The sequence below is a fragment of the Arachis stenosperma genome, chromosome 8 (assembly GCF_014773155.1).
Source record: "Arachis stenosperma cultivar V10309 chromosome 8, arast.V10309.gnm1.PFL2, whole genome shotgun sequence".
Taxonomy (NCBI): Eukaryota; Viridiplantae; Streptophyta; class Magnoliopsida; order Fabales; family Fabaceae; genus Arachis; species Arachis stenosperma.
The window spans coordinates 24,810,243-24,832,757 of NC_080384.1; the positions used below are offsets into that span (position 1 = coordinate 24,810,243).

Consider the following 22,515-nt stretch of genomic DNA (forward strand, 5'->3'; position numbering starts at 1 on the left):
TCAATTAGTTTCTCTAATGCAACAGAATTGCAAGTTCCATGGACTTCCATTGGAAGATCCTCATCAGTTCTTAGCCGAATTCTTGCAAATCTGTGACACTGTCAAGACTAAGGGGGTAGACCCTGAGGTCTATAGACTTATGCTATTCCCTTTTGCTGTAAGAGACAGAGCTAGGACATGGTTGGACTCTCAACCTAAAGAAAGCCTGGACTCTTGGGAAAAGCTAGTCAATGCCTTCTTGGCAAAGTTCTTTCCACCTCAAAAACTGAGTAAGCTTAGAGTGGAAGTCCAAACCTTCAGACAGAAGGATGGTGAATCCCTCTATGAAGCTTGGGAAAGATACAAACAATTGATCAGAAAATGTCCCTCAGACATGCTTTCTGAATGGAGCATCATAGGTATTTTCTATGATGGTCTCTCTGAACTATCCAAGATGTCTTTGGATAGCTCTGCTGGAGGATCTCTTCATCTGAAGAAGACGCCTACAGAGGCTCAAGAATTAATTGAAATGGTTGCAAATAACCAATTCATGTACACTTCTGAAAGGAATCCTGTGAACAATGGGACTAGTCAGAAGAAAGGAGTTCTTGAGATTGACACTCTGAATGCCATTTTGGCTCAGAATAAGATATTGACTCAACAAGTCAATTTGATTTCTCAAAGTCTGTCTGGAATGCAAAATGCACCAAGCAGTACTAAGGATGCTTCATCTAAGGAAGAAGCCTATGATCCTGAGAACCCTTCAATGGAAGAGGTGAATTACATAGGAGAACCCTATGGAAACTCCTATAATTCTTCATGGAGAAATCACCCCAATTTCTCATGGAAGAATCAAGAGAAACCTCAACAAGGTTTCAACAACAATAATGGTGGAAGAAACAGGCTTAGCAATGGCAAGCCTTTTCCATCATCTTCTCAGCAACAGACAGAGAATTCTAAGCAGAACCCCTCTGACTTAGCAACCATGGTCTCTGATCTAATCAAAACCACTCAAAATTTCATGACTGAAACAAGATCTTCCATTCGGAATTTGGAGGCACAAGTGGGACAGCTGAGTAAGAAAATTACTGAACTCCCTCCAAGTACTCTTCCAAGTAATACAGAAGAAAATCCAAAAGGAGAGTGCAAGGCCATAAACATGGCCGAATTTGGAGAGGAAAGAGAGGAAGTGGACGCCACTGAGGAAGACCTCAATGGGCGTGCACTAGCCTCCTCTGAGTTCCCCAATGAGGAACCATGGGAATCTGAGGCTCAAAATGAGACCATAGAGATTCCATTAGACTTACTTCTGCCTTTCATGAGCTCTGATGAGTATTCTTCCTCTGAAGAGGATGAGTATGTCACTGAAGAGCAAGTTGCTAAATACCTTGGAGCAATCATGAAGCTAAATGACAAGTTATTTGGAAATGAGACTTGGGAGGATGAACCCCCTTTGCTCACCAAAGAACTGGATGACTTGTCTAGGCAGAAATTACCTCAAAAGAAACAAGATCCTGGGAAGTTTTCAATACCCTGTACCATAGGCACCATGACCTTCAAGAAGGCTCTGTGTGACTTAGGGTCAAGTGTAAACCTCATGCCTCTCTCTGTAATGGAGAAGCTAGGGATCTTTGAGGTGCAAGCTGCAAAAATCTCATTAGAGATGGCAGACAACTCAAGAAAACAAGCTCATGGACTTGTAGAGAATGTTTTGGTAAAAGTTGAAGACCATTACATCCCTACTGATTTCATAGTCCTAGAGACTGGGAAGTGCATGGATGAATCCATCATCCTTGGCAGACCCTTCCTAGCCACAGCAAAGGCTGTGATTGATGTTGATGGAGGTGAACTGATCATTCAAGTGAATGAAAAATCCTTTGTGTTTAAGGCTCAAGGATATCCCTCTGTCACCATAGAGAGGAAGCATGAAGAGCTTCTCTCAAATCAGAGTCAAACAGAGCCCCCACAGTCAAACTCTAAGTTTGGTGTTGGGAGGCCACAACCAAACTCTAAGTTTGGTGTTGAACCCCCACATTCAAACTCTAAGTTTGGTGTTGGGAGGTTCCAACATTGCTCTGAGTATCTGTGAGGCTCCATGAGAGCCCTCTGTCAAGCTACTGACATTAAAGAAGCGCTTGTTGGGAGGCAACCCAATGATTATATTTATTTTCTTTTGTTATTTTACTTTATTTTGTAGGTTGATGATCATGAGAAGTCACAAAATTAATTGAAAAAGCAAAAACAGAATGAAAAACAGGAAGAAAAACAGCACACCCTGGAGGAAGATTTCACTGGCGTTTAAACGCCAGTGAGGCTAGCAGTTGGGCGTTTAACGCCCAGTCTGGCACCATTCTGGGCGTTTAACGCCAGAAAGGGGCACCAGACTGGCGTTAAACGCCAGAAAAGGGCAAGAACCTGGCGTTAAACGCCAGGAATGGGCATCAGCCCGGCGTTTAACGCCAGAAATGGCTCAAAACGTGATTTTGAGTGCCATTTGGTGCAGGGATGACTTTTCCTTGACACCTCAGGATCTGTGGACCCCACAGGATCCCCACCAACCCACCACACTCTCTCTTCTTCTTCACCCATTCACCAATCACCTCAATACCTCTTCCCCATAAACCCTTCTTCACTCCTTCATTTTCACACCACCTAAACACCACTTCTCCCCCTCTATGGCCGAAACACAAAGCCACTCCCTTCTTCCTCATTTCTTCTTCTTCTACTCTCTTCTTTCTTCTTTTGCTCGAGGACGAGCAAACCTTTTAAGTTTGGTGTGGTAAAAGCATTGCTTTTTGTTTTTCCATAACCATTTATGGCATCCAAAGCCGGTTCAACTGAGAAGGCATGACCTCAAGCCCATCACTAAGAAAAGGATGGAGCAAACAAGAGACCCCTCTCATCAAGAGATCCCTGAGATACCTCAAGGGATGCACTTTCCTCCACAAGACTATTGGGAGCAAATTAACACCTCCCTAGGAGAGTTGAGTTCCAACATGGGACAACTAAGGGTGGAGCACCAAGAACATTCCATCCTCCTCCATGAAATTAGAGAAGATCAAAGAATCATGAGAGAAGAGCAACAAAGACATGGAAGAGACATTGAGGAGCTCAAGCACTCCATAGGATCTTCAAGAGGAAGAACAAGCCGCCATCACTAAGGTGGACCCGTTCTTTAATCTCCTTGTTCTTTGCTTTTCTGTTTTTCGAAAATTATGCTTTATGTTTATCCATGTTTGTGTCTTATGATCATTAGTGTCTTAGTGTCTATGCCTTAAAGCTATGAATATGAATCCATCACCTTTTTTAAATGAAAACTGTTTTTATTACAAAAGAACAAGAAGTACAGGATTTTAAATTCATCTTTAAAACTAGCTTAATTAGTTTGATGTGGTGGCAACGCTTTTGTTCTCTGAATGTATGCTTGAACAGTGCATATGTCTTTTGAATTTGTGGTTCATGAATGTTAAAATTGTTGGCTCTTGAAAGAATGATGAAAAAGGAGACATGTTACTGAGGATCTGAAAAATCATAAAAATGATTCTTGAAGCAAGAAAAAGCAGTGAATACAAAAAAAAAGAGGCGAAAAAAAAAGAGAAAAAGAAAGAAAAAGAAAGAAATAAAGTTGTGATCCAAGGCAAAAAGAGTGTGCTTAAGAACCCTGGACACCTCTAATTGGGGACTCTAGCAAAGCTGAGTCACAATCTGAAAAGGTTCACCCAATTATGTGTCTGTGGCATGTATGTATCCGGTGGTAATACTGGAAGACAGAGTGCTTTGGGCCACAGCCAAGACTCAATAAGTAGCTGTGTTCAAGAATCATCATACTTAACTAAGAGAATCAATAACACTATCTGGATTCTGAGTTCCTAAAGAAGCCAATCATTCTGAATTTCAAAGGATAAAGTGAGATGCCAAAACTGTTCGGAGGCAAAAAGCTACTAGTCCCGCTCATCTAATTTGGAGCTTAGTTTCATTGATAATTTGGAGTCTATAGTATATTCTCTTCTTTTTATCTTATTTGATTTTCAGTTGCTTGGGGACAAGCAACAATTTAAGTTTGGTGTTGTGATGAGCGGATAATTTGTACGCTTTTTGGCATTGTTTTTAGTATGTTTTTAGTAGTTTTAGTTGAGTTCTTAGTATATTTTTATTAGTTTTTAGTTAAAATTCACTTTTCTGGACTTTACTATGAGATTGTGTGTTTTTCTGTGATTTCAGGTATTTTCTGGCTGAAATTGAGGGATCTGAGCAAAAATCTGATTCAGAGACTGAAAAAGACTGCAGATGCTGTTGGATTCTGACCTCCCTGCATTCGAAGTGGATTTTCTGGAGCTACAGAAGCCCAATTGGCGCGCTCTCAATGGCGTTGGAAAGTAGACATCCTGGGCTTTCCAGCAATATATGATAGTCCATACTTTGCCCAAGATTTGATGGCCCAAACCGGCGTTCAAAGTCACCTACAGAAATTCCAGCGTTAAACGCCGGAACTGGCACCTAAATGGGAGTTAAACGCCCAAACTGGCATAAAAGCTGGCGTTTAACTCCAAGAAGAGTCTCTACACGAAAATGCTTCATTGCTCAGCCCAAGCACACACCAAGTGGGCCCGGAAGTGGATTTTTATGTCATTTACTCATCTCTGTACACCCTAGGCTACTAGTTTTCTATATATAGGACCTTTTACTATTGTATTTTCATCTTTTGATCATGTTTTGATGATTGAACCCTCTTTGGGAGGCTGGCCATTCGGCCATGCCTAGACCTTGTTCTTATGTATTTTCAACGGTGGAGTGTCTACACACCATAGATTAAGGTGTGGAGCTCTGCTGTACCTCGAGTATTAATGCAATTACTATTGTTCTTCTATTCAATTCCGCTTGTTCTTTGTCCAAGATATCACTTGTTCTTCAACTTGATGAATGTGATGATCAGTGACACTCATCATCATTCTCACTCATGAACAAAGTGACTGACAACCACTCTTGTTCTACAAGCAACCAAGGCTCTAGTGAATATCTCTTGGATTCTTTAACTGGAATCTTCGTGGTATAGGCGAGAACTGATGGCGGCATTCAAGAGAATCCGGAAGGTCTAAACCTTGTCTGTGGTATTCTGAGTAGGATTCAATGATTGAATGACTGTGACGTGCTTCAAACTCCGAAAGGCGGGGCGTTAGTGACAGACGCAAAAGAATCACTGGATTCTATTCCGGCTGGACCGAGAACCGACAGATGATTAGCCTATGCTGTGACAGAGCATCAGGGACGTATTTTCACTGAGAGGATGGGAGGTAGCCATTGACAACGGTGAAACCCTACATGAGCTTGCCATGGAAAGGAGTAGGAAGGATTGGATGAAGACAGTAGGAAAGCAGAGAGACGGAAGGGAAGGCATCTTCATACGCTTATCTGAAGCTCTCACCAATGATATACATAAGTATCTCTATCTTTATCTTTATGTTTTATTCGTTTATCACTATACCCATTTGAGTCTGCCTGACTGAGATTTACAAGGTGACCATAGCTTGCTTCATACCAACAATCTCCGTGGGATCGACCCTTACTCGCGTAAGGTATTACTTGGACGACCCAGTGCACTTGCTGGTTAGTTTTGCGAAGTTGTAGTGATCACAATTTCGTGCACCAAAGTGGTAGAAGACTTAGGAGATGCGGAGCCTCCATGGGAACATAGAGTTGAAGAAAACCCCTCCAAGATGATTGAAATTGATGCTAGGAAGGAAAGTGCACACCTCCCAAGGCATATTCCATATGAAGACTTGGATGGGATAGAGCAAGAATTGAGTTCCCATGGCAATAAAGAGCAAGCATCAAGTCCTAGTGGTGGAGAATCCTTTGAACTTGAAGAACCTTCTCCCAGTGCATTTGAAAATATTGTGGAGGTAAACTTCTTTCACCCTCCCAATTATAGTTTGATTAAGGGAAAAGGCTTAGATAGTATTAATGAACAAAGGATTGAATTAGAAAAATCTTGTGAAGAGGTGGAAGTCCTTAGAAATAGAGGGATGGGAGTTGTTCATACCCTGACCGGGCTCCCCAAACTCGGTCAATCCGTGAAAGGTCCGACCTCGTCCTAAGGTCCACGCCTAGAGGTCGGACCTCGGACAAATAAGCTAAGAAGGCCCATCAAAAGGAACGAAGCCCAAGACCTAAAGGCCGAAAAGGCCTAGGAAAAGGCGGTTCCACAAAAATAGGGATAAAACTCCCAAAAGATAAGATAAGATAAGAATATCTTATCCAGGGAAGATCACGGCCAACTACTATAAATACACTGGAGCACCCAGGTATAACACACATTCTATATTCTACACATATCTGCTTGGACCCATGCTAACTTAAGCATCGGAGTGTCATTGCAGGTACAACCCCCAGCCGCTCAGTACATCAAGCTCGGGCCACGGAACCCCCTCCTCGGGTCTTGCCAGACGACCGAGCTACACGTTTCAGGTAACCCTCGGAACATTGGCGCCGTTGCCGGGGACCTGGAAGTCATCCCTTTACCATGGCGGACGACCCTCCCAACAATAACCACGCTACATCAGAACAAGAGGAGAAAGTTGACACCGGAGAACGACCGGACAGCCCTCTATCACCGCGCACTCCAGGAGGAAACAAACAGAATCGCCCAAAGACATCACTCCCAAACAAAGACCCACAAAATCCCGAAAAAGAAAAGAGCTCGGAAATTCTAGAAGCAGTGCGAGCACAGCAAAACCGGCTGAAACAACTCGAAGAGGACATAAAGAAGCAGAAAGAAACTGAACAAGATCTGAGAAGGGAAGCTCGCAAGCGCAGAGAATTAGAAGAAAAACTGCGGAAAATAGAGGCCAACCTGAAGGACCGAACGGAACGCGGCACCACCCCCGAAAGCAATCATGATCCCTTCACGCAAGAGATCATGAAGGAGAAGGTACCGCGAAACTTCAAACCACCCGATATGGATCTCTACGACGGCACCACCGATCCAAGTCACCACCTCAGCAACTTCAGAAGTAGAATGTACCTAGTCGACGCCTCCGACGCAATTCGATGCAAAGCCTTCCCTACCACTCTCACCAAGTCGGCCATGAAGTGGTTCGACAACCTGCCGCCAGGATCAATCTCCAGCTTCGAGGACCTAACCAAAAAATTCCTAACAAGGTTCTCTATTCAAAAGGACAAGGCAAAACATGCCCCCAGTCTGCTCGGGATCAAACAGGGTAACCAGGAAACTCTCCGAGAATACATGGAGCGATTCAACAAAGCCTGCCTGGACATACAACACCTGCCCACCGAAGCAGCCATCATGGGACTGGCAAACGGCCTAAAAGAGGGACCGTTTAGCCAATCCCTATCCAAACGATACCCGACCTCCCTATACGAGGTGCAGGAGCGGGCAGAAAAATACATCAACATGGAGGAAACCTCCCAGCTTAGAGACCCTCCTAGGAGGGAATCAACCTACCCACTCCGAGATCGAGATCGGGAACAGAAGAAGAAAGAAGAACCCAACTCGGACAAGCCGCGGAAGTACCACAACTACACCCCCCTCCGAGTCTCCCTGGTAGACGTCTACAGAGAAGTATGCCACACCGAAAAGATCCCACCGCCCCGACCTCTAAAACACAAGAGAGCGGGAGAGATCGGTCCGAATACTGTGAATATCACAAGCTCTATGGTCATTCTACCAACGACTGCCACGACCTAAAGAATGTTATAGAAAAGCTAGCCAGAGAAGGAAAACTCGACAGGTACATAGCAGAAAAAGGAGAAGAAGACCAAGAAGAGAAGGAGGGGAGATAACGAAGATCGGACCGAACAAACCCCGCGAACCCCTGAAAGGCACGTACACATGATAAACGGAGGTTTTGCAGGCGGAGGAACGTCCAGATCCTCGCGAAAAAGACACCTCAAAGAAGTCCATCATGTCCGAGAAGACAGTCCCCTGCCCGAGTTACCCACTATCTCATTTACCCGAGAAGATGCTCAAGGGATAATACCCGGGCACGACGATCCAATGGTGATCACCATTATTCTAGCAAACGCCAACTTACATCGAACCCTGATTGACCAGGGAAGCTCAGCAGATATCCTGTTCAAAACGGCCTTCGACAAGCTCGGACTTGAAGAAAAAGAGCTAAAAGCCTATCCCACCGACCTATTTGGGCTAGGGGACACCCCGATCCATCCCTTAGGATACATCTCGCTACACACTACCTTTGGAAGAGGCGAGCAATCTAAAACGTTAAGCATCGACTACATCGTAGTCGACGTCACTTCAGCATACAATGCCCTCATCGGACGACCAACCTTGAACAGACTGGCAGCTATAGTCTCGACCCCACACCTCTGTATGAAGTTCCCTACCACAAAAGGAATCGCTACCCTAAAGGGCGACCAAAAACTAGCACGGCGATGCTACAACGAAAGCCTAAGCCTAAAAGGGAAAGAGATCAACACGATAGAACTCGGACGAGTTCAAGCCCGAGAAGATCTTCGGCCACAACCAGAGGGAGAAACCGAAAAAGTCCAGATTGGGAGCACACCTGAAAAAATAACAAACATAGGGGCAAACCTCGAGGCAGGCCTAAAAGAGGAACTCATAAACCTCTTAAGGGAGAATTCCGACCTCTTCGCCTGGAAAGCCTCCGACATGCCAGGCATAAGCCCCGACCTGATGTGCCATAAGCTATCAGTATACCCGGGATCCCGACCTGTCCAACAAAGACGCAGGAAGCTCGGGCCCGAACGCATGCAGGCAATAGAAGAACAAATACAAGCACTACTAGACGCAGGGTTCATTAGGGAAGTAAAATACCCCCTATGGCTCGCAAACGTGGTCCTGGTAAAAAAGCCCAATGGAAAATGGAGGATGTGCGTCGACTACACAGATCTCAACAAAGCCTGCCCCAAAGATCCATATCCGCTACCAAACATCGACGCCTTAGTAGACGCAGCCTCAGGCTATAGATATCTCTCCTTCATGGACGCATACTCGGGATACAACCAAATCCCGATGTATGGACCTGACCAAGAAAAGACCTCGTTCATAACCCCAAGGGCAAACTACTGCTACGTAGTAATGCCCTTCGGGCTGAAGAACGCAGGGGCAAACTACCAGAGGCTAATGAACAAAGTGTTCTCAGAGCACATCGGACTACAGCTGGAGGTGTACGTCGACGACATGCTGGTAAAGACACAAGAAGACAGAGACTTGCTGACCGACCTCACCAGTGTCTTCGGCACCCTCAGAAAACACAGCATGAGACTTAACCCGACGAAGTGCACCTTCGCCGCAGAAGCCGGAAAGTTCCTAGGCTTCATGCTGACTCAAAGGGGCATCGAAGCAAACCCGGACAAATGCCAAGCAATACTCAATATGAAAAGCCCGACGTGTGTCAAAGAAGTACAACAACTGAACGGAAGACTGGCCGCCCTATCAAGATTCTTGGCAGGATCAGCAATAAAATCACTACCTCTCTACTCACTCCTAAAGAAAGGGAAACCCTTCTCGTGGACCCCGGAGTGCGAAAAAGCCTTTCAAGAATTCAAGGAATTCCTCGGGCAGCCACCAGTCCTAACCCGACCTCTAAAAGGGGAAGAACTCGTACTATACCTCTCGGTTGGAAATCGAGCAGTCGCTTCAGCGTTAATACGAGAAAATGACCAAGGACAACACCCCATATACTTTGTAAGCAAAGCACTACAAGGGGCCGAATTAAACTATCAAAAGATAGAAAGATTCGCCTACGCCCTAGTGTTCACAGCTCGGAGGCTCCGTCCCTACTTTCAAGCCCACACCATCAAAGTCCGGACAAACCAACCCATGAGACACATCCTGCAAAAAACAGACCTGGCAGGACGGATACTACAATGGGCGGTGGAACTGTCCGAGTTCGACCTCCACTATGAAGCCCGGACTGCCATAAAATCCCAGTATCTAGCCGACTTCATCGCGGAATACACTGAGACCCCTGGAACCCCACTCTCATGGAACCTGTATGTCGACGGGTCCTCAAACAAAACAGGAAGCGGAGCCGGGGTTATACTTGAAAGCGACCAAGGAACGCGGATAGAACTATCCCTAAAATTCGAGTTCCAGGCTTCGAACAACCAGGCCGAATACGAGGCCCTACTAGCAGGTCTAAAGCTAGCCGAAGAGGTCGGAGCCCAGAGAATCACAATCTTCAGTGACTCCCAGGTCGTCACATCACAAGTAAATGGAAACTACCAGGCCAAAGACCCAACTATGAAGAAATACCTGGACCAAACACAGGCACAATTACGCCACTTTCCAGAAATACAGATCCAGCACATACCCCGGGAACAAAACGCCCGGGCAGATGCCCTCTCAAAGCTCGCCAGCACCAAGCCCGGAGGCAACAACAGAAGTCTCCTCCAGGAAACCTTACAATCGCCCTCCGTGCTAAGGGAGGAAGAAGCACTAAATATATCCAGCCAAAAGCAAGGATGGATGACCCCCATACTCAACTACCTGAAGTCGGGAACTCTCCCCGCCGAAAGAAAAGAAGCTAAGAGGCTCACAAGGGACGCCCAGAATTATACACTAATTCACGACGTATTATACAAGAGAGGATTCTCAAACCCCCTCCTTAGGTGCGTTCCGACCTCAGAAACAAAAGGCGTCCTCGAAGAAGTCCACGAAGGCATGTGTGGGAACCATCTCGGAGCCCGGGCACTATCCAAAAAAGTAGTCAGGGCCGGGTTCTACTGGCCGACCTTACAAAGAGACGCAACAGAGTTTGTGAAAATATGCCCCCCTGCCAAAAACACGCCAATTTTCACAAGGCGCCACCCGAAGACCTTATCAGCATCACTGCACCATGGCCCTTCGCAAAATGGGGACTCGACCTACTCGGCCCGTTCCCACAAGGACCGGGGCAAGTCAAATACCTCATAGTAGGGGTCGACTACTTCACAAAGTGGATCGAAGCTGAACCCTTAGCCACCATTACGGCTCAGAAAAGCCGCAAATTCCTATACAAAAACATTGTCACAAGGTTCGGAGTCCCCTACTCCATCACAACAGACAATGGAACACAATTCACGGACACAAGTTTCCAGAAATTGGTGGCCGATCTAAAAATCAAACAGCAATTCACATCAGTCGAACACCCACAAGCCAATGGACAAGCAGAAGCTGCAAATTAAGTCATCTTGGCCGGGTTAAAACGAAGACTCCAAGAGGCCAAAGGGGCATGGGCCGAAGAGCTCCCCCAGGTGCTATGGGCATATCGGACAACCCCACACTCTACAACGGGAGAATCACCATTCCGACTAGCTTATGGGATGGAGGCAATGATTCCTATTGAAATAGAGGAAGGGTCACCTAGAACCATCTTCTACAACGAAAAAGATAACCCGCAGGCACAAAGGGAAGAACTCGATCTCCTCCCCGAGGTCCGAGAAAGAGCTCGGATTCGAGAAGAAGCCTTAAAACGGCGAACGGCCCTCAGATACAATCAAAAAGTAATAAAGCGAAGCTTCTCCATCCACGACCTAATTCTAATCCGAAATGACATCGGAACACAAAAGTCGGGAGAAGGAAAGCTAGCCGCAAATTGGAAAGGGCCCTACAAGGTAACAGAAGTCTTAGGAACAGGCTATTACAAAGTATCCGACCTAGAAGGCAATGAGCTGCCCAGGGCCTGGCACGCCTGTAATCTAAGACGGTACTACAGCTAGAAAAACTTAACCCGAGATGTACTCTTTTTCCCTACAAGGGTTTTTTAATGAGACACCCGGTTAAGTAAGACACCCGACCTAGTCAAGGGTAAACACTCTGTAAATATTCTTTCTTTTTTAATACTAATCAAATTTTTTCTATATTTTCCTCATGGTGAAACAAATCCTAGAAAGTACCCCGCCAAGGCGCATTAATTTATGCTCGACAAAACGCAAAAAATCATTTGCCAAAAGGCCACACAAGGTCGGCAAAGATAAAGCGACGAGGTTCAAATTAATGTGAGAAGTTATAAAGTAACTCTGAAAAGGCTCAAAAAGCCAAAAAGAGATTACAAAAATAACTTAAAAAGGGCCGACCAAACGACAAAGTCGGACCCGACAAAGAGGAGGTACTCAAGCGCCCGAGGTCCGAGAAAAAAACTTGGATCCAAGAAAGAAGCCTTGAAACAGCGAGAACCAAGATTTCGAAAAACGCTTACTAAAAAGTTGCTTTACAAAAACAACTAAAAAGTTCAAGCGAAAGAACGAAATCAAAGGAAATTTCGAAAACGCTTGCTAAAAAGTTGTTATCCAAAAACAACTAAAAAGCATAAAAGCGGAACAAAAAGTCAAAACGCGAATAAAGGCAAAAAGTTTCCAGCGCTAGCTAAAAAGTTGTTATCCAAAAACAACTAAAAAGCATAAAAGCGGAACAAAAAGTCAAAAACGCGAATAAAGGCAAAAAGTTTCCAGCGCTAGCTAAAAAGTTGTTATCCAAAAAACAACTAAAAAGCATAAAAGCGGAACAAAAGGCCAAAAGCGCAAAACACCGCATAAATAAGCTAAAAAAGTTACTACAAGTAGCTAAATAGCAGAAAAGGCATCCAAAGTGTTCACAGAAAGCATCCAAAAACAAAAGAGCCCACAGGTCGGGCAAAGAACCAAAAATAAAAGATTACAGAGGATCAAGGCCCTTTCCGGACTCCACGTCAACAGAAGGCTGCGGAGGAAAAATGGAAACAGGGACTGCATCAACAACACCGTCATCCCGGTTTAAAACCTCCACGCCAGATCCATCCCCTGCCAAAGGTGAAGTCGGGTCCACAGCCGGAACCTTGAGGTCGGACACCGGAGCCTGGGGATCGGACACCGGGACCTCATCCTCGGTAGGAGCAGGAACAATCTTTCCCTCCACAACAATGTTATCCGTACTGAATAAGCTCAGATCCAGGTCGGGAGCAAGAACCCGGACCTGATCCCTCAAATTCACAAACATGGCATCCATACCCTTGGCCACATGACCTTCCAGCTCGTAAAAATCATCCCGAGCAGATTGCAACTTCTCCTTTGTCTCCACAAGCTCGGCATACAGCTTAGTATAATTCTCCGTCGCCACCTTCGCCATCTCCTCAGATGTCTTCGCTGCCGCCACAGCCGCGGTAGCTTTGGTTTTCTCTTTCTCCAAAGAGGCCTCCAGCTCAGTAATCCTGGCAGCCTTCAGTTGACTAATCTTATCAAGCTCAGACTGAACCTTCTCAAGTCGGGAGCTGGTCGCACCAATGGGGGACTTCTTGAACTCCCGGGCAATAGCGGCATGAAGACTAGCCATCCGGACACAGCTCCGCGCCATATACTGAAAATGATGCTCCATAGACACATCATCAGTAGAAATAAAAGTCTGAGGAAGAATATGCTGTTCAATCCAACCAAGGGCATCAAAATCCTTGTCATTAAAACCCGCAAGCTCCTGAGAGGTCTTCTGTTTCTTGGGGGGAGGACCCGAGGTCGAAGGCGGGGAAAGGTGACCGGGCCCAGAGGTCGGAGGATCTTGAGTTATAGCTCGGAACTGAGGAGTCGGAATGGTCTTCGACCGAGTCTGAACACCCACGGTAGTCTTCTGCGGAGAAGATCGGGCAGAAGCCTCAGCCTCGATATTCCGAGCAGCCGCAGACTTCTTCGACCGACAAAGGAACTTCATGGAATCCGCCTGAGAAGACATCTCTGCAGAAACAAAAGAAAGGGATTATCACAACAGAAATTCCACCAAAACAAGCAAAGCCAAATACTAAAAAGATGAAGCTCGGAGAGGTCGGGAACTACCTAACTCGGAACGGAGAAGGCTTGGATCTCCCAACATTTTCTTCGTGTCCAAGTGAGGTGCCCGACCCCATAAACCGCTCACCACACCCACAAAAGCCTGCTCCACCTCATCTAAACTCTCAAAAGTATACTTGGCAGACACTACATTTTCCTGCCAACAAAGAGGAAAAGAAGGCTCCCCACTCTCATCTAGAAAGAAAGGTCGGACATCTCCAGCAGCCCGGACCTTGAAATAATAGTTCTTAAAATCATGAAAGGACTCATCATACAAGGTACAAAACTTCTTTCCCTGGTTAGCCCTAAAAGAGACCCAAGACACCTTACCTCCACCCGACCCCGGCTTCGTCAACACAAACAGATAGGAAAAAAGAGAAATAGAGGGGGAGACGCCCAAAAACTGACACAAAAGTTGAAACAGCTTTAAAAATGCCCAAGAATTCGGATGGAGCTGCGTAGGGGCAAGGTTACAAGACCACAAAACCTCAGACTCCAGGTCGGTAAAAGGAAGTCGGACATTCAGCTTAGAGAAAAAACAATCATAAGCGTAAAAGAAGAGCTTCTCGGAACTATCTAAAGGCGGGAAGCAAACTTTCTCCTCGGAATCCGGGGCTACTAGTTCATAATCCCTCTCAGACTCTCTATCTTCACATATGCTACATTGCCTACGAAATCTAGCTAAATACTCAGAATCTACCACAGAAGGGACTTTTAGAGGAACAGGATCTACCCAACCAAGACCACTTGGAATCTTGGTCGACATCGCTTGAAGTACCTTTCGAGACATAAAAATTCTTGCCTACAAATGAAGAATACAACAGCAAACAAAAATCACATAAAGGCAGACCGCAAAAAACCCATTCAGCAAAGCAAGAAACAAAGATCTTTTAGAAGAAAATACAGCAAACCCGGAGCAAAATACCAGAGAACCAGAAAAAGAGCCCCCCCCATGTACAAACAACAAAGCAATGGCGGCGCCTCTTCTCGGGGCAACCCAGGCATAAAGAAACAGAAAGCCACGCAAAAAACAGAAAGGCATATGTGCATAAGAAAAAGAGAGGCATGGAAACAAACCTGGAAAAGAAAGAAACGAAGACGGCGAGCTCCGAAGCAAAGAGAACGAAACGACGGCACAAAGAAAAACCCAGAGAAACACACGGAGAGATTCAGGGAAGAAGAGCAAAGAGAAAAGAAGAAGCAATGCTCGAAAAAGGATAAACGAAAAAACGAAGAAAGGGGCAAATAAATAAAGCCCTCACGGAGCCCAAACGGAAATCGAGGAAAAACGGTAAAATGCAATAAATGCAGGAAACGGCCACTTTTGAAATTTGAAAAACTACTATGCCCGAGCTCGACCTCCCAGAAAGGACGAACTCGGGCAGGGGCACTGTTCATACCCTGACCGGGCTCCCCAAACTCGGTCAATCCGTGAAAGGTCCGACCTCGTCCTAAGGTCCACGCCTAGAGGTCGGACCTTGGACAAATAAGCTAAGAAGGCCCATCAAAAGGAACGAAGCCCAAGACCTAAAGGCCGAAAAGGCCTAGGAAAAGGCGGTTCCACAAAGATAGGGATAAAACTCCCAAAAGATAAGATAAGATAAGAATATCTTATCCAGGGAAGATCACGGCCAACTACTATAAATACACTGGAGCACCCAGGTATAACACACATTCTATATTCTACACATATCTGCTTGGACCCATGCTAACTTAAGCATCGGAGTGTCATTGCAGGTACAACCCCCAGCCGCTCAGTACATCAAGCTCGGGCCACGGAACCCCCACCTCGGGTCTTGCCAGACGACCGAGCTACACGTTTCAGGTAACCCTCGGAACAGGAGTGGAATACGCTTTATCAAGATCGTTGGAAGCATCTTTGCCTAGGTTGTCATTTACTCCTTCACTTGAGTGGGTAAAATTCATTTCTATTAGCTTTATTGTCCCACTTGAGTATGGCTTGCTTGAAACGGATGGTCAACTTAGGATGCTTTGTGGGATGAAGCATAAGCGAAAGATGTTTCGTGGTTGGCGTTGCAAATCAAGGCTCATTTTGGTTGATACTCCAAGAGTTGAATACAAAGGTGGGAATAGTGCTCAAATAGATGGTTCTAGGAGGAATGTTGGGCACTTTATAGAGAATCCACCTTACTCACCACCCGGTTGGACTAATAATGATGATCAACCTCAAGACGGGTGTGAAAACAAAGTGTGGGACCCCGGATCACAAGAAGAGGATCAACTTTGGGAGCCCCAAGCTTGTGAAGAACTCCATCAACACTTGGCTCAATCCATGAGAAATCTTGGGGCACAATGGAGAACCAAGCATTGGTGGGAGTTCCAAGATGAATACAAGCACAAGCCACCTTGATAAGAAGCTCCCCATAAGTCCAACTTAAGGACAATAAATAAAAGTGCTAGGTGGGAGACACCCCACCATGGTAAACTCTTTCCATACTCTTTTAGTTTGTTAATAAGTGAATTGAGTTGCCATTATATGTAGATTCTCATTTTCATTTTTATCTTTTGTAAATATTGGTAGAATTAGTTTAATTTCTTGTTTTTATTGTTTTATCAAGTTTAGTTAGTAGTATAGTATGTTGAATAAGGTTCTAGGGCGTTTTGGTAGCTGTTTGGAAGATTGAAAGGTTTGGATTGGTGTAAGAACTTAGAAAAATATTTTTTGAAAAACAGAACACCATCCACGCGTGCGCGCACCTAACGCGTACGCGCACCTAAGCATTTTTCGACCACCCACGCGGACGCGCACTGTACGCGTACGCGTGGATGCAAAAAATTCGACTCCAGCCAAAAACCGAGAGTTAGGCCTGCACTGTGCGAACATTGGGCCTAAGGCATAAGTCTATGCACGCGTGCGCGCACCTGGCGCGTACGCGCACATGATCTTAAATTGGCAATGCACGCGCACGCACACTGTGCGCGCGCGCGTCGATTGCACAAGTTGCACCCCCGGTACTTGTACCCGAGAGTTGTGCCAGACTTGGGCCGCCATTATGCCTCTGGCCTAACTCGATGCACGCGTGCGCGCACCTGGCGCGTACGCGTCCTTCAACCAATATGCACATCGACGCGTAAGCACGCATGACGCGCACGCGTCGATAAAAAAAAAAAAGAGTTTTTTCCCCCCTTCCATTTTCTTTTGCTTATCACATTCGCAAACTTCTACTCTTCCCATTTTCATTTAGTTTTTGTAGTATGTTTTCGTTTTTTTAGTCATTTCAATAATGGTGTTGGATTCTTACACTCAATTGTTGAGAAATTCTTGCATTATTTTGGTGCTTCTTGACCTGTTTGATATTGTTGGGTGATGAAACTTTTAAATCAATGCTTCATCTTGTATGACTCTTATGTCTTTGTGCATTGATATGACCTCATATTGTCTTTCATGACCCACTTCTTCTTATGTGAACTTGATGTGCCATATGCTCTTCATGCTTCGATTTTACTCTTGCATCAAGTATTAGTTAATATGCCATTAGCTTATATTATTTTCTCACTTACATGCGTAGCTAACATGTAGTGAGAACCTTACTCTTATTTGGCATTAGCCCCGCCTATGTTCTATTTGCTTCGATATCTTTGTTATAGGCTTAACTTTCTTTCTTTTTCTTTCCTTTTTGGTTGGCCACCAAGGAGGGAGAAAGGAAAAGCTTTTAAATGGGACAACAAACAAGTCATCAGCACTACCATTTGAGGAACTCATCAATTGTAGCAACCCATCCCCCTTGCTCATCTTTGAGTGCACCGAGGACGGTGCAAACTTTTAAGTGTGGGAAGGTCGTCCGACCGATCGGCGATTTTGGGTGACAAGTTTCTAATTCCAACACTGTTGCATTTCATTCTAGGATTTTAGGATTTTTACTTGCATTCTCTTAATTTTTGCATATGTATACATAATAAGCTTAGTCAAAATAATGAATTTTCAAGATTTCTATCTATAGGGCATACCAATTGATTTGAGTGAAAACTTTTCATAGAACTTGCTTGAAATATATATATATATATATATATATATATATATATATATATATTGTGGATCATATTTTTGAGCTAAGAACACAAGCAAGTGAGATTTGAGCCTAATGGTGTGGTTACATCCTATAACCACTTATTTTCCTTCTTGTGTGCATTATTCTCTTTCTATGATTGTAATCCTTGATTTGTTTGATTCTTTATGTCCATTATTTTGTGTATACATGCATTTATATGATTGAGGCCATCATTTCATTAGCTCACTTACCCAAATAGCCTTACCTTTGATCTTCCATTGTTAGCCAATTTGAGCCTACGCTTAACCCACTTGTTCTTTAATTTAGCACATTACAAGCCTTAAAGCGAAAAACAATAAATGTCCTTAATTTGGATCTTTGATTAGCTTAGGCTAGTGTGTGTGAGTATCATTCAAGTGTGGGAACCTTGGGACATTGGGTGAATAAAAGGGTAATTTTGTATTGTTATTGAAAATATTGGGAATTGAGTACATACTCATGTATTGATCAAATGTAAAACCTTATGCATTGAGATTCTTGTATATAGAAAAAAAAATGAATGAGAAAAACAAAAGAAAAAGAAAAAAATAATATGGAAAAGAAAAAAAATATATAGAAAAAGAAAGAAAAAGAAGAAAAAAAAAAGAAAGGAATAAAAAGGGGACAAAATGCCCCAAATCAAAGTATAGTCCAATAAAATCAATGCATAGGTGTTGTGAAATCAAAAAGGAACACATGAGTATGTGAAAGAGTGAAAAATGGGTAGTTAGGTTGGAATTTAATTGTATAGGATGTCATAGGTTAGGTGGGAAGTTTAAGCTTATCAAAGATTCAAATTTCAAACTCACTTAACCAAATATGCATCCTACCTTGACCCTAGCCCCATTACAACCTAAAGAAAAGACCTCATGATACTTGTATGCATGCATGAAATATATGTCGATTGTTAGAAGAAAAACAAATCTTAGAAAGCATGATTAGGAGAGAATTGAGTGAATCAAACCTAAACACTTGAGCGAATAGAGTGCAAATACATCCGGTGAGGGTTTGATGCTCAATTACATGTTTCCACCAATGATCATCTCCTTTCATGCAAGTTTGTAAAAATATTTAATAGCTCAATTCAGTTGTGGTTTGGCATGGTTGTTAATACCTTTTGCCCTTGTGCTTATATATGCTTCTTGGGAATTAATTTATTTTGACCAAGCAATTGCATTCAAGTAGATAGTTGCATATAGGTAGATTGCATTTAGTTAGTTTTCATTGAATAAATGTTGATCCCTTTGCTTTCTCTTGGTTTAAGCATGAGGACATGCTTGGTTTAAGTGTGGGGAGGTTGACAAACCCCAATTTGACGGTTTATCTTGTATTAAATTTAGGAGATTTTATCACCTTTTACCCACATTTATTCAATGAAATAGCATGGTTTTGTATATTCTCCTTTAATTGTGCTTAAGAGCGAAAACATGCTTTTTAGGTCTTAAAATAGCTAAATTTAATTCTCCTTGATTCTATTAGATGCCTTGATATGTTTGCTAAGTGATTTCAGATTTAGAAGGCAAAGATTGGATCAAGGGAATGAAGAAAGAAGCATGAAAAGTTGGAGAACTCATGAAGAAATGAAAGAACCGGAAAGCTGTCAAGCCGACCTCTTCGCACTTAAACGACCATAACTTGAGTTACAGAGGTCCAAATGATGCGGTTTCAGTTGGGTTAGAAAGCTAACATCCGGGGCTTCGAAACGATATAAGATTTGCTATAGTTGCTACACGTATGGTGGCGCGCACGCGCAAAGTACGCGCACACGCCGTTGCTGCCACCTGGTTCACTTAATGCAACATGTGGCCAGCGATTTTAGAAGCCTTGTGGGCTCAATCCAACTCATTTCTGATGCTATTTAAGCCAAGGATTGAAGGGGAATCAACATACTTTTCATACTTTACATATTAGTTACCATTAGTTATAGTTTAGTTTAGAGTTAGTTTCTAGAGAGAGAAGCTCTCTCTTCTCTCTAGAATTAGGATTAGGATTAGGTTTAGTTCTTAGATCTAGGTTTCCATTCATTCATTCTTCTACTTCTACATTTCAATTCTTTGTTGTTAGATTCATCTTCTTCTACTCTTTTGTTGTAATTGCCTTTATGTTGTTCTTACATTTTGTTGTAGATCTAGTATTGTTCCCTCTACTTTCTTCCAATTCAATAAAAGGTAATTCATAATAATTGTTCTTCTTTGCTTTTCTATTGTTGATCTCTTGCCTTTGTAGTTAGATCTCTCTTTAATTCTTGCAATTTATGTTGTTTACTTTTATTGCACTCTATGTGTTTGTTAAAATGTCTCTTTTAGTTTTAGTGTAGATTTTGTTCCTCTTGGCCTAGGTAGAGTAATTAGTGACACTTGAGTTATCTAATTCCTTTGTTGATTGATAATTGGAGAGATTGCTAATTGGTTTGGAGTGCACTAAAGCTAGTCTTTCCTTGGGAGTTGGCTAGAACTTGTGGCTTAAGTCAATTCATCCACTTGACTTTCCTTTAGCTAGTAAGGGTTAACTAAGTGGTAGCAATGAACAATTCTCATCACAATTGAGAAGGATAACTAGGATAGGACTTCTAATTTTCATACCTTGCCAAGAGCCTTTTATAGTTGTTAGTTTACTTTCTTGCCATTTATCTTTCATGCTTCATATCAAAACCCCAAAATAACTCACAACCAATAACAAGACACTCTATTGTAATTCCTAGGGAGAACAACCCGAGGTTTGAATACTTCGGTTTATAAATTTAGGGGTTTGTTTTAGTGACAAACAACTTTTTGTATGAAAGGATTATTGCTTGGTTTAGAAACTATACTTCGACGAGATTTTATTTGAGAAATTCTAAACCGTCAAAAATCGGCCTCTAACTAATGTGAATTCCCAAGAAGACCAAGACTCGAATAGTCTTCAGGAAGCGGTCCTGACATCGTCCCAACCACCTGCCCACCATCATCGGGAATCTGTGCCCGATGTCCACCAGGAGGTGGGCTTACAGAGTCTCTATCGCGCCCGACCACTGCATCCCCCTGCCTCCCTCTCCCTCCAGCACGACGCTCTCTCCTCTTACCTCTCCCTCTTCTGTCCCGAGGCCGCACCTGTGGAAGCTCACCATCCTCTGATTGATGGAGCTCTAGAGCCTCTGGATGGTGAATGGGGAGGTCATCCCACACAAACCCCGCCCGACAGTAAGTGTGGGTCATCCTGACCAACAAGCTCGATGTGCGCCCATCGGAAGTACTTGGTAAAATATGCACGTGATGGGCGAACATCTATGGAATGATGCACCAGCAGCATGTGCTCTCAGCGAGCATTCTGAAACTTATGCCAGTCCCCCAGAAAGTTAGGATACCACTTGCTCCTGCCGAACCTTCCATTATGCCATGCATCTCATCGGAATGTGTTGGAGGCCACCGAACTGCCGCAGGACACGATTAGCATGATGCCACTTGACTTTGGCAAAGCACAGGAGAGGGCATACAACTGCAGCAGAGGCTTCAGACTCTGCGATCCCTGGTGGAACGATATGTCGCAGCCCTGGGTCGGCGTACGGTGTCCATGCAACCTGTTCAAAAGCACATACACTTATTATATACAACTTCAAATGTTAATTAATTCATTGATGTTAAAACCAAATGATATTCACTTACATTAAGGACTCCTAGTCCATTGTGGAGACGCCGGTAAGTACGAAGCTTAGTCTTGCCTCTGTCATTGTCTGACTGCAACCCCGCTCACCTATAATTTCATGATAGTTAAGACACGACAAACAATTTAAGTAACTTATGATAAATATGCTTACAAAATATTATACATCCCAACAAGTGGAAAATGGCATGTGACGTATCCCTGAGGCCTCAACAATGGTATATAGTGATATGTCCATGAAAGTAGCAGACTCTTGCATCTACCTAGATTTTGCTTTTGGTAGTTCGTGGCCCGGCATATCTAGCGGTAAAGCCAGGCCAGCATTGCTGATCCCCAAGATAACCTCCCGCACCGATCAAGGTCCGCCAACAGCAGCAACCATCTAATGTGCACCCTAGTGTATGAGGCATCCGTAAACAGAATTTCCACGATCATCTGCATGAGATAACCTCGAGTATGATGCCGTCGACGCAGTTCAGTTGGGTCTTCCTCCAACTCTCCACACAGTGTTCTGGAACCAGTTGAGCTTGACAATCCACTTCGTCTGTGACTGTCTATCATTTGGGCCCATAATAGCTCCTAAATACTCCTGACACATCTCCTCAATGGACAATTCTTCATAGAACTGCTCCCATCCACCAATGCATACACTAACTGGCTCTCCATCAATAACGGGCCCCAACTAGTATGCCACGTCATGCAGGGTGATGGTCATCTCCCCACATGGCAAGTGAAACATATGGGACTTGAGTCGCCATCTCTCAATCAGAGCTAAGATTAATGACCAATCATGCTCCCACTCTACCATGTAGGTAACATGCTCGAATCCTGCTCATCTAAGATATGGCCTAATAACCTCAGGTGAACGCCCCAACAATTTCCTCCTGGTATGCAAGACCTTAGGCGCCTCTACCAAATATAATAAATCATTATAACAAAAAAGAATTAACAAGTTACAACACAAATTCAAATTTCAAATATATAAGCGACATGAGTTACAAAGTGTACCACTCGGTAAAGTTTGCTTGCAATGTGGTCAGTTTGATCCAATCTATACATTGTATCCTCATAA

At 43.9% G+C, this 22,515-nt stretch overlaps 1 non-coding gene across 1 annotated transcript; it reads right to left on the minus strand.

The window, feature by feature from the left end:
* Positions 1-271: 271 nt before the first annotated feature.
* On the minus strand, positions 272-379 carry LOC130947001 (small nucleolar RNA R71). Its single transcript, XR_009072416.1, has one exon. It is a non-coding gene; the product is annotated as a small nucleolar RNA R71 (small nucleolar RNA).
* Positions 380-22,515: the final 22,136 nt, after the last annotated feature.